Genomic DNA, 16,448 nt, shown 5'->3' on the forward strand with positions numbered 1-16,448 from the left:
CTTTGTAATAAAGCAAATTTAGGAGAACTCCATGATTAGTAGTGTTTACAAAGTATTAAGTGCGTATTCTATTTCCTTTTTTATGCAATTAGTTATTCATAACTAGGATAAATTGTTCAATACAATGGCTAATCGTTTTTTCAGTTACACCAACTACATACCTTGTTGGGTACATACTGCTACTAACATCACTTAGTGATGACCTATTGTAATCAACACACTAGCTACTTACTGTGTTTCTTTGTAATAAAGCAAATTTAGGAGAACCCCATGATTAGTAGTGTTTTACAAAGTATTAAGTGCGTATTCTATTTCCTTTTTTACGCAATTAGTTATTCATAACTAGGATAAATTGTTCAATACAATGGCTAATCGTTTTTTCAGTTACACCAACTACGTACCTTGTTGGGTACATACTGCTACTAACATCACCTAGTGATGACCTATTGTAATCAACACACTAGCTACTTACTGTGTTTCTTTGTAATAAAGCAATTTAAACTAGCGGAATATGAGAAAACCACATGATTAATACAACATATTATGTGGCATTTTTGATTGGGCACAAAGTTTAAGAAATAAGGGAATACTTCTTAAACTTGTGATCTAAAATAAGTCTTAAAGATTTGTATGAGAATACTTCTTAAACTTGTGATCTATAATAAGCCTTAGAGATTTGTATGACTATTAATCATCTCATTGTGAATAAAATGAAAATTTTAAAGGTAAATTATTTCTAAATATAGATATGTAACATTTTTCTTGAAACAAACTAAGAAAGAAAGTATGTCACGTAAATTAAAACAAAGAATGTATGTCACATAAATTGAGACAAAGGATGAGTGATTTACGAGGCATTAAGTGTGAGAATTCTCTTTCCGTGTTGTTTTGGCTTAGTTACGTAAATGTTGCTTTTTTAGGCCATTATGTAGATTTTGTCCTTAATGTTGAAAGTTGTGCAGATATTATATAATCCTTGGAACTGATAAAACATTAAGACTATTGTCTTACATCCACAAATTTTAGACTTGGTCTAGACATTTTTTTTATAAGATTTTCAGTTTGCTCAAAATGAATCTTTAGAGCGTGGTTTATAAGGCCCATAAATTGCAAAAGAAATAAAAAGCAGGCCAAAAACTAAACAGTTGTCCCAAACAATGGATAACCGGCGAAAATGTTTTCATACCACGCACCTTCCGAGGTACTCATTGGCCATTGATACAAATTGCAGTTGGCGGTTACCTACGTTAAAACTGAGTTTATCTAATTTATCACCCTACACCTAGATAGTAGAATCAATTAAGTTACATTCTCTTCGCCACACTGAGGACATAGAGCCCGTTTGGACATAATTAAAGTCATTTTGTGCTTAAAATAAGCTCAAAAAAATAATTGGACATTTAACTTTAAAGAAACTTTGGACTACCTCCTTATTTTTTTTCAAATCTAAGCCAATCCAAACGTCATAATTATGAAACTTTTTCGAATTTGTTTTTCGAATATTTCGATGAAATAACCTAAGCTAATATTGAAGTCTTGGCCAAGTGGTTATTATTATAACGGCAAAGGCTCAAATATGTCCCTAATGTTTTCGAAATTGTACATATTTGCCCGTCGTTAAAAGATTGGTGCAAAGATGCCTCTAACTTTTTTTTTTTGCCATATGTGCCCTTGAGTTAACGGAAAATATTGGAGGGCATATTTGTTCAGTTTTGCAAACGTTAAGGGCATATTTGAGCCATTGAAATTCCTGAATATTATGGCACAAAATATCATTGCATTCCAAAACATAAAAAAACATTTGTAATTACAATCCATCCACCATTGCATTACATCAAAATTATACAACTAAAAGAGCAGATGCAATTACAACCATCTTTTAAAGATCAAGTTTCACAAACAAGAGCGTCATTTCCCCTTTTCAAAAGATTTTTTTTACTAATGATAATACCATTTTTATTTTTCAATTTGTTGATGATCTGGATAGTTCTTTCTGGATATTTTTCGTCTTCTCAGTCCCAATATCTACATGATAATGGATGCAACAATTGCCGCAATAAAACATAAACATAAAAAAGGAGATAACTTACGTTAGACTTATGACACATGAAAAAATGTCTCCCGCAGTGCTCAAAATTTTGATAATAATAATAGAAAGAGTATCACATTTTAAGCATTTATACGGTTTCTTACATAACATTCAATGCGGTTTGGCCCTTTCACGAATTTCACGCATAACCAAAATTTAGTAGAATTATTTGAAGTCCATAAGTGAGATGGAGTGCAGTAACACCACGTCCACAAACCCTTCCACAACTCCACATTCACAAACCCTTTCATAGCTATTTGAAAAACTCGAAGCTTCCGACATTTCATGAACAAGTGAAAGAATAAGAGAGAAAAGTGAGGGGTTGTATGATAAGTGTGGAGTTTCAAAATGCAGTTGCAATAAATCATTGGCTAGCATAAAGTGCCCTACAAAAAAAACTGAGAACTATTTGTGCCATAATATTCAGGAATTTCAATGACTCAAATATGCCCCTAACGTTTGCGAAACTGAACAAATATGCCCTCCAATATTTTCCGTTAACTCAAGGGCACATATGGCCAAAAAAACGTTAGGGGCATCTTTGCACCAACCTTTTAACGACGGGCAAATGTGTACAATTTCGCAAACGTTAGGGGCATATTTGAGCCTTTGTCGTTATTATAACTTCAGAGGTTAATCTGAAAGACCTCGGGTTCAATTCCTACTGGATTGTAAGTTTGTGTCCAAATTTTATGACATTTTTCACATTCGTGTGTGTTAAGACTTAAGAGGATGTCAATTTGCATTTATTGGTAAATACTAGCTTTAGCGTACGTGCATTGCATATGTCAATAAATTAAAATTTTATAAATAAATAAAAATTGTAAAATATCAATGGACGTCAAAATATAGATGCAACTTCTCTACCGGCGAAAGAAATTGATTTGAATTGATAAAAAAAAAATTACTACTAAACAACCATTTGATAACATAATCATTAGAGCCTGTACCAAAAAAAAAAAAAAAAAAACTTTAGCTTCTATTATTAAATAATGACGATATGCTAGATCTCATGATTTATTCACAATTGAAATAGTTGCATGTAGTTAACTTCACAATTCTATTATTAATTTAAATTTTTTAATTAATATTAGTTAACTTCAAATATTAAACAACTTCTTTCCACAAGTTTGAACTTTGAAGCTCGTTCTTTTCAGTTTCGCAACCACATCTAATAATTAGACTATCATTCAATACCTATTACATATTCAAATAGGTAATAAAAACCTTAACAAAAATAGAACAAAATGAATTAGAAATAAGATTCAGAAAAGAAGTTATACGCTTAAATTCGAGCTTAATCAGCATGAAGTCTCAATTACATATTTCAATCTTGTTTTGCCTGCACAAGAATGATGAAGAATCAATCGATAATGACTTATACAGATTTATTAGAAGAAGGTAAAAAAAAACTAATAACAACTCTAAGTAAAGAAAGAGGATTTAGCTCCTAAACCTAAAATTTTGTAACCAAAAAAGTACTTCTTAAGTCTTAACCTAAAAGGAGTTGAGCGCCAAGCAAATCTGATATCCTACTTAATTGATGATATATATATTTTTAAAATATATGTAGATCCCTTTTTTTTTTTTTTTTTGGAGGGAACTTTAATTGGTCAAAATCCGATTTAGTGCATACTGCTTTTACGTATCTTTGCATTTAATTTTAACTCGTACAAATCATAGCCAGTAGTTATTGCCATTGATACAAAGCTAGCAAAATATTACCATAAACTATTCATAATCTCGTAATGTACTTCGCATGTGTTATTAACTTTTTTTTTTTTTTTTTTTTTTGCATATATGTTATATTTTATATAAACAAAAAAGGAAAAATTAATAATCAAAATTTTAGTTGATTTCAAAGTCCTAAATTTTAGGTGCATTATTCCAATAAGGAAAGGTTTAATAATCAAATTTTAATGAATTTTTAACTCCTAAATATTAGACAATTATTAAATTACTATTTTGTCTATTGTAGAGTCCTTTAATGAAGAGTAAAAAGTTCAATCAATATTTCTAAGACCCTTCGTACTTTTTTTATTAAAATTAGTCAATAACACTATGGTTGTTGGTAAAAAAGTTATTTCCAATTAATTTATTTACAATATATTATATTAATCGTAGAATATTAAAATATTCATTGTTCATTTATTTAATTCCTTTAAAAAATATTAGTACCAATTATGTTTGTATTCTAAATTTAATGTATTGCCCTAATATAAGAATCTAAAACTTTTTGTAAACTACATCCACTGATCCCTTAGGCTTCTTAAGGTTTAGCGTACGTGCGTTGCACATATCTAACGCGTAAATCATTAAAAATTATATGAAATAGCAATTGACGTTATAATAGATATAACTGATGACGTTTAAAAAGATAGCGCTGTGGAAATCATGCATAATATAAAAGAATTTAGTTAGTCAAGTTACAATATTAATTTCTTTTTCCACGTTACAACTTAATTAGCCAAAGAATAACTTAAGTACACCAATATTTAGATACTAGAAACTTTATAATTAGTTTCAAAACGTTAACTTCTAATTATGAAAATAACATGTGAAAACTCTCATGTAATTATTGATTGCCTGATTTAATTATCAGAGATTAAAATAATAGAATCAATCATACATAACAAAGATAATTTCTGAGGGAAAGAAAACGAACAGGAACACAAATGAAGAGAATGCTAATTCATACTATTGTGCTTGTAAAATATCTGAAGTTATAAAAAAAATAAAAAAATAAAAAAAAAATGTTAAACTCACAGTTATGATGCTTGGGCAGTGAGTAGCATCAAATTTACACTTTTGCTCAAAAGGTGATCTACAATAATTTTCTACTAACTTGCAATAGCGTGGTCAAAGGACTAAATTTTCATCTTTTGAATTACCTACAACTACCTTTTGAAAAATCCCCGAAGAAAAATAAAAATTTGTGACAAACTTACAAAAATTAATTATGATTCCATAGTTATGCCTTCAATTTCAAGATTATCAAGTTTCTTCTCATCTCTAGTCTCTTATCAAGGTTTCTTTGTTCTCTTGTGAAGTTCACGATCTCACCAAAACTTTGAAATTTTTCAAGTTGTTTTTCGTATGGACAATATCAACTGCTCGCTTCTAAATTTTACTTTCCAACATGTATCTTAAGATATATATCTGCGAGACTCTTCCAGCTCCCGCCATCTTCAATTAGCTATATCTATTGGAGTACCCTATAAAATTGTGTTTTGTCTTATTAAGGGAAGAAAGAAAAGTTCCTCTTTCTGATTGCGAAATTCTTCAACTTCAGTGCATCGAACAGGCTTCCTGCTTGGTAGCACGGATTAAAGAGAAGAAGATCTCTAAAATTAATCTGCTTTCAAAGTGTTGTTCATCAACTGTGTATATATTCATCATGTCTTTAAGATACCTACAAAATCAATGTACCTACAAAGCAAATCAAATTATTGTCATTATAATTTCCTAGCGTAAGAAATTCCAATTCAAACAACAACGAACAAACTAAGACTGAAAAAAAAAAATGTTGTCGTGAATAGTGAAATAAGTATTCAAACGAAAAATGGTCCTAAAAAATCATTTAATAATATTTTAAAATAGTACCTTTCACTTTATCTAAAATTTATTGCATTACTGAAGAAATACAGATGAAGTTTACAAAAAGTAATAAATAAAGAGACTTTGAGCATTGATATTAAATTCCTTACCAACAGATTCAGCCAAGGACACAGCTTTTCTTTTCTTCCTTTTTGTGCATGTCTTTGGCCGTCAACTTCTACACGTGAGATTATTTGGCAAAGAAACTTCAAGGTAAATAAGACCACTGCGTGATAGCAAATAGTGATCAAAGACCGTCTAAATAATTAGTTTGGAAGCTAAAATTCAGGAAGTAGTAATTGTATTAAATTCTATACCATATTTGAGCTCTACTACCTATGTAATTAAGGTAAAGACTCCTATTATTAGGCCTCATTTGTTTTCATTAAAATTAAAATGTCTGAATCTGAATGCACATCTGAATGATTAAAATGTTGTCTCTAGATCTGAATACTGAATGATTAAGACTGTTTGTTTTCAACATCTGAATGTGCATAATGTATTTATTTAAACATAATAAATACAAAATTAAAATTTAAAAAAGTAACTACATATTAGAAAATAAATACAAATTTAATAAAATAAAAATATTAGTTGATAAAAAAATGAAAATTTCATGTTTGATAGTAATGATGGAGATTTTTTGTAGTGGTAATGGGTAGAAGTTTTGGGGGTGTAGGTAGTGGTGGGAGGGTTGTGGGAGTAGTGGTGGGTGGTGGCGGTGAGATAGGTCGAGAGGTAGGGTGAGGGGTGAGTGGTGGTGAGGGGCGTGGTTAGGGGTAAGGTAGGGGGTGGGGTGGAGGTGGTGAATGGGGTGGGTGTTGGGTGGTGGTGGTGAGTGGGTTATGAGGTGAGGGTAGGTAGGTAGTTGTGGGGGGATAGGTGGTGGGTAGGTGGGGTGGGGGATGGGGTGGTGGTGGGTGGGTTGTGAGGTGGGGGGAGGGGGTAGTGGTGGGATGTTGGGGTTGGGGTGGTGGGTGGTGGAGTAGGGGTGGGGTGGATCAGGTGGTAAAAATTATCTATACAAAATACCTCTTAATGATATTAAGACTTTGTTCAAGATCTTAATAATTAAGATCTATTCAGACCAAATAAGTGTTTAGATCTTAATGTAAACAAATGCACTTAATGGCCTAAGATCTGAATCATTCAGATTCAGACCTCTATTAAGTGCAAACAAATGAGGCCTTAATTACTTGTATGATATTATTTCGTATCTCCTTAATTAAAGATACGTTTGAATCTTGACATTAGAAAGACTTCTATTTTCATCACACTTCTTACCAAAATAACCTATTTGTTTTTGTAAAACAATTATACGTATTTAATATTTAATAAAATAGTAAATGACAATTTTGTCTGTTGTAAAGTATTTTAATGAAGGGCAAAAAGTTCAATCAACATTTCTAAGACCCTTCGTGCTTTTAATATAGTATAGACTAGTCTATGAACGTGCTTAGCACGTTAATCCATGTCAATCATAACAGATGTTAGGTATTATTGTTTGAAATTGCATATGTACTATTTATTTCATGAGGTACAAAAATATTATTTGATTGTAGCCACTTAATACTTCTCAAACGTGCAGTTACGCGTTATTCCTAGTCAATCTTAATCATACTAAAAAATTATTAAATAATATTATTTGTAATTATATAAATTTATTTTGTGAGTTACAAAAATGTTACTATAGTATATGATTTAGGATTGTACCTATGTTATACTTCATTATATATTGATTTTTTGTTTTATGTACATATATTATTTTTTGCTTCTTTTTCCCCATATAGAATTATTTTTTATATTTACTTTTATTGTTTTCTCACGAACCCCCCGAATGAAAATCCCGAATCCACCACTGTTGTACTAAATTGATAATATAAATACATTAGAGAATAAGTGACCATATATTTGTTTATTGTCATTTACAAATACGAAGGTGTTGAAAATCATTACTAAACAAAATTACATTACAAGAATATCTATCAATTTTAAAAATATTTAGTTAATAACTTAAAAATAAAGTGATCACTAAAATAAGGTATAATAATATTTTCTATTAAAAATTCAAGTAATACATAAAAAAATACATCCAACCAATCCATAAATAAATATAAATATCAATTCAAGAATTAGCACCTCATGAAAAATAAGTTAACATAATTAATAAACCACAAAAAATAGATATAGGGAAAAGAAACTCATACCATATCCTACACAATGCAGATTATCAAATTTGTAAAATAACTAAATAAAAAAAAATTGATCTGCTAGTAGTCTCTATATATGTTTTACGAATTGCGTACCTAAAATATAAACCTTCAACTGCAAATTTTTTTCTCGTTGATTTCCAAATATTTAAGAAATCCCTTCCGTCTCTTTTAACCTATTAAAAATAGAAACTTAAATACTTAGTTCCTTAAACGTACCTTAATTTCTCCATATGCAGTAATTAATTTAATGATATTTTATTATTAATTGAATTCAAAGTCCTAACTATTGGATAAAATATTTAAGAATATAATTTTAGTCAACGTTTATGTTACTCATTGTCTTGAAATTAATACGTTACTTTAGTTTAACGACTCTTATTCTATCTTTTAAGACCTCGCATATCAAGTAATCTAAAAATACCTAACCCTATTAAATTATGGTCTAATAATTACCTAATCATTTTATTTGTTAGACTTCAAATTCTAACGTGCACAAATAACTTTTAATCACACAATTACTCCAAGGAAAATAAGGACATCCGTTTGATACTTCCTAATCTGAATGTGATAGCAACTCTTTAACTAATTTGATTCGAAATCGAAAATTAGAAGTAGTATTTGCTTTAAACTCTAGTTTTAGTTGTGACACTTTTTATATTTACCAAAATAGTCAATAGAAATATAGTAGAATTAGACTAAAAGGGTATAAAAGTCATTTAATATTTAAAGGCCATTTTGGTCTACCAACATTTATATTCATGCTTTTAAAATAATTATAAACGTGCGGTTAGCAAGGCGTTATTTTAATTGATCTCAACCACTTTAAAAGATATTAGATAATATTATTTGCAATTATATATATTTATTTAATGAGTTATAAAAATATTACTATAGTATAGGATTGTATCTACTTAATACTTCTTTGAAATTGATGTTGCCGTATTTACCTTTTTCTTCTTTTTTTACTCGTATAGAAAACATGTTACAACTAAAATAATTCAATATTAAAGATTAAGTAATCATCAAGCCGACACGTGACAACCACTATCTAGAGATTAATTAAAATTAAATAATTCACTTGTTTGTGACCTTATTTTATAAATTCAATTGTTAATCTTTAATCTAGATTTTAGGTTAAACATTCCGATAATATTTCCCATAAAAAACTCATAACCAAATATATGTAAAGTACCGAAATTATATTTTAAATTAGTGGTGATGAGAGTTCCACATGTCTTTTGCTCAAACTTGTATATTAAATGGTCCGAACAAGATGGATTTATAATTTATACTTAATAAATTCAACTTTTAACTTTTTAATCTTTGAACCCGTTGTATTTCTGAAATTATGAATTCAAGATATAACATTTATGAATATCTTAGTGATTTTTCACAAGTCCATTTATGTTTCTTGTCCAAAAATGGACCCATCAAATACATCGTCCATCCGCCTCCCCCAACAAATTTAGGAGCCATTTGGACGTGATTTAAAATTACGAGATGAAATCATGTTTGGACATGAAATTTGGATTTTTAAGTAGTATTTTTTATTATTTTAAAAATGATCCTTAGTTGTGAAAACCATCAAAACTTTTCAATTTGCCCTTGTGGGCTCGGGGTCATTTTTTTTGTCTTATTTTGGGCTCTAAGTAAAATTAATACGCTACCAGAAGACCTTTCTAAAATTTATAACATCAATTGTTCAAACTTTAGTTCAATAAAATGAAAAATTAAACAAGAGTTAAAGTGTAACTACCCTTTAATATAATCCTCCCACATGGTTGGTAAGAGTAAATTTGTTATAAACATACTATTAACTTGTAGATCTTTTAATTTTAATATTTGATATAAATGATTGGTAAACATGATTAGTAAATATATCTATTTTTACCAACTTATGGATCTATTTTTACAAAATATAAATTTATGGGTCAACTTTTACATATAAAAAGTTTAAAATCATGATTTAAAATTCCAAATTATACCTTTTTAGATAATTTGGGATTTTATCTCGTGAAACGCCTACTTAGTCAATTTTTGAACTTCACTCTCTAATCAAACATTGATTTATAATTTAAGGGCTTTAGACTTCAGTTGAAATTTATGTTGGGCAGGTCCACAATTTAAGTAACGATGTCTCGGAGTTTGAATCTCAAAGACATCTTGATTAATGTTGCTTTTGAACTTCCTCAGGTCATCTCCAACCCATTGCACCATTTTTTGCACTAAAATGGTGCAAACACCAAAATAGTGTAAATTAACTTTAACTCATTGCACCATTTTTTGCACTAAAAAAGAATATTCCTTTTATATTATATTATTTTCTTTTACTTAAATTTTATTTTTAATTTCATAAAAAATTTAAGACTCCTTTTTTTTTTTTTTTAACTTTTTTTACATATTCATCCCATGTAATTCATAATCCTTTGTTATATAATCATTTAATATAAAATTATTTTATACCATAAAATTTTAAATAATATAAATTGTAATGTCAAATATTATACGATATACATATTAATGGATAATTATATATAAAAGGAAATCATTGATAAAATATAATTAAACAAATACTATTACATTAAGGTAGAATTTATTTTAATTTCTACATAAATATTAAACATTTCATGATTAATTCAATATTAAAGATTAAATCCCATAAATGCTCTACTAATGCATTAGAGAAGTGCAAAATGAGCAATCTTTGTTCTTAATTTTTTTAAATGTCAAGCTAAAAATTGTTCAAATCGATAATTTTCAAAAAACTCTACCAAATATATGTAAGTTGGACCTTATATCTTGAATTGGTGCATTAAGATCACGCTCATCCTCGATTATCATGTTGTGCAAGATGGATAATACATGATGTTAATATATCATTCAACTTTTAACTTTTCTCCCAAAAACGCGTTTATTTCTGAATAATTGCAAAACAAGATTGCAAAACTCAATGAATATCACGTTCAACATCTTTTCGACATGATTCTTGTTTCGTCGCGAAATATTTCTTCTTATGTTATTGAACATTGTGTTATTTATTAACAACATATTATATTTTATATTTGCACTTTTCATTTTTGTGATGGTTATATTTTTTAATACAATTATAACTTATAATAAAATTAAAACTTACAATTTTATATAAAATAATATATACGAAAATTAATTTATAAAACTTACACCCCAAATTAAGATGTAAAATTAATATTATAAGATATTACATAAACAATAATTAGGTATATTAGTGTAATCTAAAATTATAAATTAAAATTTATAATATGTTAAATTAAAAGTGTTATATAATAAAAAAATAATAATAAAATATTAATGGTGTAGATGAATAGGTATATTAGGAATCTAAATGTAAAAATTAAAATTTATAATATGTTAAATTAAAAGTGTTATATAATAAAAAATAATAAATTATTAATGAATAGTAATGGTGCAATGAATAGTGTTACCAAATTTTGAACACTATTCATGCAAACAAAATGGTTTAAAGAATAATGCAAGGGCAGGTCCAAAATATAACGATTTTTGGAGTTTGAAAATAGACATCTTGATTAAAAAAATGTTGCTTTTGAGATGGCCTTACTCTCTGTTACTATGTGTAGACAAAGAAATGATGTGTTACTTAAGTCCAAGCAAGCACACTGTTAAATGTCAATGTGAGAAAACCATGAAGGTAAAGGTTCGTTTATTAAACTAGAGTTTAGGTTATATACATCATAGCATAAAGATATTTTCACACCATCAGCTCATGTAAAAGATAAATACGGGTAAGCTTTTTTAAAATATAAAATATATGATCTTAAAATAAAACAAGTTACTTGTTATAACAAGTTAATATGACATGATGGTATAAAACAGTGACAATATATATTACTTAATTAACCCCTTTTAACAATTATATAGTTGTCTAATGTCTTATCAAGTGTAGATTGGGCCCGGGGATTTACACTTGTCATGAAATCAAGGATTTGCAATACTAAACTAAAGGATAAATCAATTATGTTATGAGTTTTATGGGGCGAGTATTTCCATAAAAGGAAATCATTTGAACTTTAAGTGAGGTTTCTACTTGATAAAGACATACTATTTACAACTTTTAGAAGCAAGGTAAATTAGAATATATTCATATATCTAGCTTGCACAAAGCTGACATATATATAAGCAACTAAAGAATTACCAAAGCTGGAAGGCACAATGGGAATTTTGATGGGGGAGGTGAGGCACAAGTAGTTTTTATGATGGTTGATTTACAACAATAAGTTTGGATGGGGTGGTTCTGAATTTTTGTGACCTCTGCTTGCTCATGGCTACAATTTTAAATTTAACTAGTTTTGGACTTTTGACATGAAGGTCTGTCCATAAGACAAGCGGGATCAAAAATTTAAGACCGCCCACTTCAAGATCATTGCGTGTAATTTCTTGGTTTCCAACTTGTTTTTAGATTGTGGATGTGTCACATGAGGAGGTAAAATGAGAGATTAAGGTGGTTACGTTGTAGAAATGGCTTGGCAAAGAGAGTGAAAATCTGGACCAGAGTAGGAAGGAGGAATACTGGGCCAGACTGGAAACCTTAGGGCTTAGATCCATAACCAGATTTAAGACCAGTGGGCCCAATTCGATGAATAGATATGTGAAATAACCAAATGAAATTGTGGCAATATTTAGTTTATTAGCTTTACAAATTTATATCTTAGTACAGTATCTCGATAATTATTTATCATATTGATAAAGGTGAGCGAATCAAAAATATTATTTAATTTTAAGAAGAAATAAGATATCTTGGTTTCTTACAATTTGAATAGAAGAAAATGACTTTCTATATATATATATATTTTTATATATATATATAAAATATATATATATAAGTAAAAATATTATAAAACTAAAAAAAAGTTTGTAAAGGGCCAAACAACCATTCCTCCCTAATTTTGAGGTTCTTAAGATTAAAAATATGCGGCTTCGTGCTGTGATTGTGATGTTACCATATAGACATTAAACAGTCGAAATTTATCATTACAAATGAATGCCTTTGACTATAAGCTTTTGAACTTTACTCTCTAATCAACATTAATTTTTTCATTCAACAAGGCAGATTCGTGAGTTAATCATGTATTTTTGGTGAACTTGATAAGATAGATGACTTTGGTCATTGTACTTAATTGTATTTATAGAATTTTACATATATTAACCCCTAAGTTCATGTATGAGATATACATTAATGTATACATATGCTTATGAAACCCAAATTTTTCTAATTAAACTACTCTCTCATAAAGAAAAAACACGCATACATATATAAAATGCAGTCACATGTGCATGTATACGTCCATATCCGTAAGAACACAATATCTCGTTCTATTGCAACTTCGAATCTTATCAAATCGGTTTTATTGCTCAGCTTACGGAATGAATTTCTTTGTATATATAGATTAACGCCTGGTTTTACTTTTTTGCTTATTATAGAAAAATAATAAATATAAATAATTCAAAATTCTGAATTCATCTCTATTTTTATTTTACTATGTAAATGACAAGTAGGCTTGGGAGGGTGTGGAAAGTGTGAGGAATTGGTGGTGGAGGAGGAAGATTTAAGTTTTCAATTTAAGGATGAGTTAACTAAGCCCCATAAACTTAAAGGTATTACATAAGAATTATTCACTTTATTTTTTACAACTACAGAAATTTTTTTCACTTTTTTCCAAAAAAAATATTTTTTTTTTTTTTTTTGTATCTATAGACAAATGGGGCCTAAATTTTGGTAGGGTTTTGGAAATGAGAAAAAACCGAATCAAACGAATACAACTTTTAAAGTTGTATTACGGAATACCAAAAACTCAAAAAATATATATTTTATATAAAAAAATATATATTTTTTATATACATTTTTACAACTACATTTCACCAAAAACTACAATTTCAAAACTATACTAAACACAACTCCAACTCCAACTCCAAAATTCCAAAAAAAATGATTTTTTTTTTTTTTTTGTATCTATAGACAAATGGGGCCTAAATTTTGGTAGGGTTAAGAGTTAAGACTAGGGGTGTTCAAATGAGACCGAAAAATCGATCCGAACCGGTAAACCGAATCAAACGACTTGACAAACCGAAAACCTAAACCGATAAAACCGAAACTTGGTTTGACTTGATTTGGTTTTAAATTTTAAAAAATCGATAACATTTGGTTTGGTTTGGTGTTAAACCAAAAAAACCCGAACCAAAACCGAACCAAACCGATACATACATACATATATATATATATATATATATATATATATATATATATATATATATATATATATATAAATTAGTCCAATACAAATTTAAATGATTAGAAAGAAAAGTGTAGCCCATTTAAGTTTAAGGTAAAATAAAGAGAAATTTGTTAAAGGTAAAATTGAATTTTTCCCTTATTCTACGGTTCCCTCATTTACATGCTATTTGAATTACTACTAATAAGCTAACATTTTATCCGTAACAAATCAAAGGAAAGAAAATGATAATTGGAATTTAAAAAGACTTAGTAGATGACTTTGTCTTAAAGGGAGGAAAACGACACAATCAAATTTAAAAAGATTTATCACTTTTTGTTTTAACTTTTGTTTTTTTATATATTCTCAATGCTTCATAAACACGATGAATCTAGATAACAAAAATTTCGGAGGGGCTGCGTAATATCAAAAGGCTATATATAGGGAGGTAACTACAATCATGAAAAATAAATGTTATGCTTCTATAACTTCTATACCCATAGCCATAGGCCTATACCTAAATAAAGTTAATGAATTAATTAAGAAGTTCTTAGATTTGAATGGATCACTGTCAAAGCCGTATTTAGTTACCATTTGATTCAAAGGTTCTTTGTATTAATACATTCTTAAAATCCGAAAAAACCCGCAAAAACCGAACCAAACCGATAAAACCGACAAAACCGAAACCGATAGAATTTATACTTTAATGGTTTGGTTTGGTTTGGTTTGAATATTAGAAAAAACCGACTTAATTGGTTTGGTTTGGTTTTAACTAAAAATCGAGTCAAACCGGACCATGAACACCCCTAGTTACTCTTATCATTATATAAAGTAATAGTAGTCAAACTTTGATTTTCAAATCATAACTAATGAAAATAATGTAGTAAAACAAACTACTAATAAATATTTTCTTAAGGGAAGTGACAAGTCAATAAATATCAAGCAAAATAAAATGAAGGGAATTCTACTCGGGCTAAGGGTAAAGTTGGTAATTTTTCTTACATCTCCCCCTCCTGTAGCCTGCCAAGATAGGCTTAGAGCCTGTTTGGATGGGCTTATGGCTTATCATTTAAAAATAAGTGCTTAAAAGCACCTAAAAAATCAATCCAAACAAGCTCTTACTTAGTATAGTTTTCTACTTAACTGTATTCTAATAAATATGATGAAAGAAAGAGTAAGGTTAAAATGAGATCAAGGAATAAATAAGCGCAATTTAGTCAAATTTGTCCTTTAAGACTTTTAGTTAATGGTTTTTTAAGGGTTGCAAAAGATAGACTTGACAAATAAAATGAATCAAAGGAAATTTTTTGAATATTGGATAATTTTGTAACAACATACTTGGTGTAATTCTTTAGTGGGAACTGAGTAGGATGGTGTGTGCGCAACCTTACCCGTACCTTGTAAAGGCAGAGAAATTATATCTGAAAGACCCTTGACTCAAGTAGAATACTAAATTATTTTAAAGAAAACAAATATTCGCGCACATAAAAGAGTGAGAAGAGAGAGGCATCAAGGATGCATCATCATCAGAAAAATTGAGGAGAAGAAACAAATGTTGCATGGAAGAAGCTAATAAAAGCATCTTATTTCCATCACAAGCACAGTAGGCACAAAATTAAAAAGTCCCAATCTCTCAAGACAAGTAGATACATACATGCCCACCATCACTTTCTAGTAGCTGCTCTACATTAATAGGAATCTATACTAAATGCCTCATCCTACATTATTGATGTTTCATATGAAATTAACATAATACTAACTTTCGGGATTAAATACTTCCAAACCTATAATTTTTTATAACGATTATCTCTTCGGGTATGGACTACTTCCCACTAAGCTTTAGATATATGGAATATATGGAAACAATCACCTAATTTGTTTTTTATTTATCCCCGTTGAGGTTTGAGCCATGATATTCAAATTGACTATTAGACCACACTCTTGAATGTTACTTTTTGCAGAAAAAAGGATATTCAAATTTATCTGAGTAAGTTAAAGAAAAAATCAACGTTTTTTGGCAGAAAAAAATATAAAAATTAAATAACCTTGCATCTCAAAGGCAAAAGAAAAAAAATTGACAAAAATATAAGTATTTATTATATTTAATTTTGGGTGCCGTATTAGAATTTGGCCTTAAGCCACAAATATCTTTGAGATGCCCCGGATCGTATGTTGCTCTATTTTGTGAATTATCATTTACAACTTTTTAACCCGACTAGAGAATTGCTATTTCTCATGAGTTTTAAAAAAAAATGATTCCAATCGGATGGAGTATTTAGATAAGTC

This window comes from Lycium ferocissimum, chromosome 4, assembly GCF_029784015.1.
Source record: "Lycium ferocissimum isolate CSIRO_LF1 chromosome 4, AGI_CSIRO_Lferr_CH_V1, whole genome shotgun sequence".
Lineage (NCBI taxonomy): Eukaryota > Viridiplantae > Streptophyta > Magnoliopsida > Solanales > Solanaceae > Lycium > Lycium ferocissimum.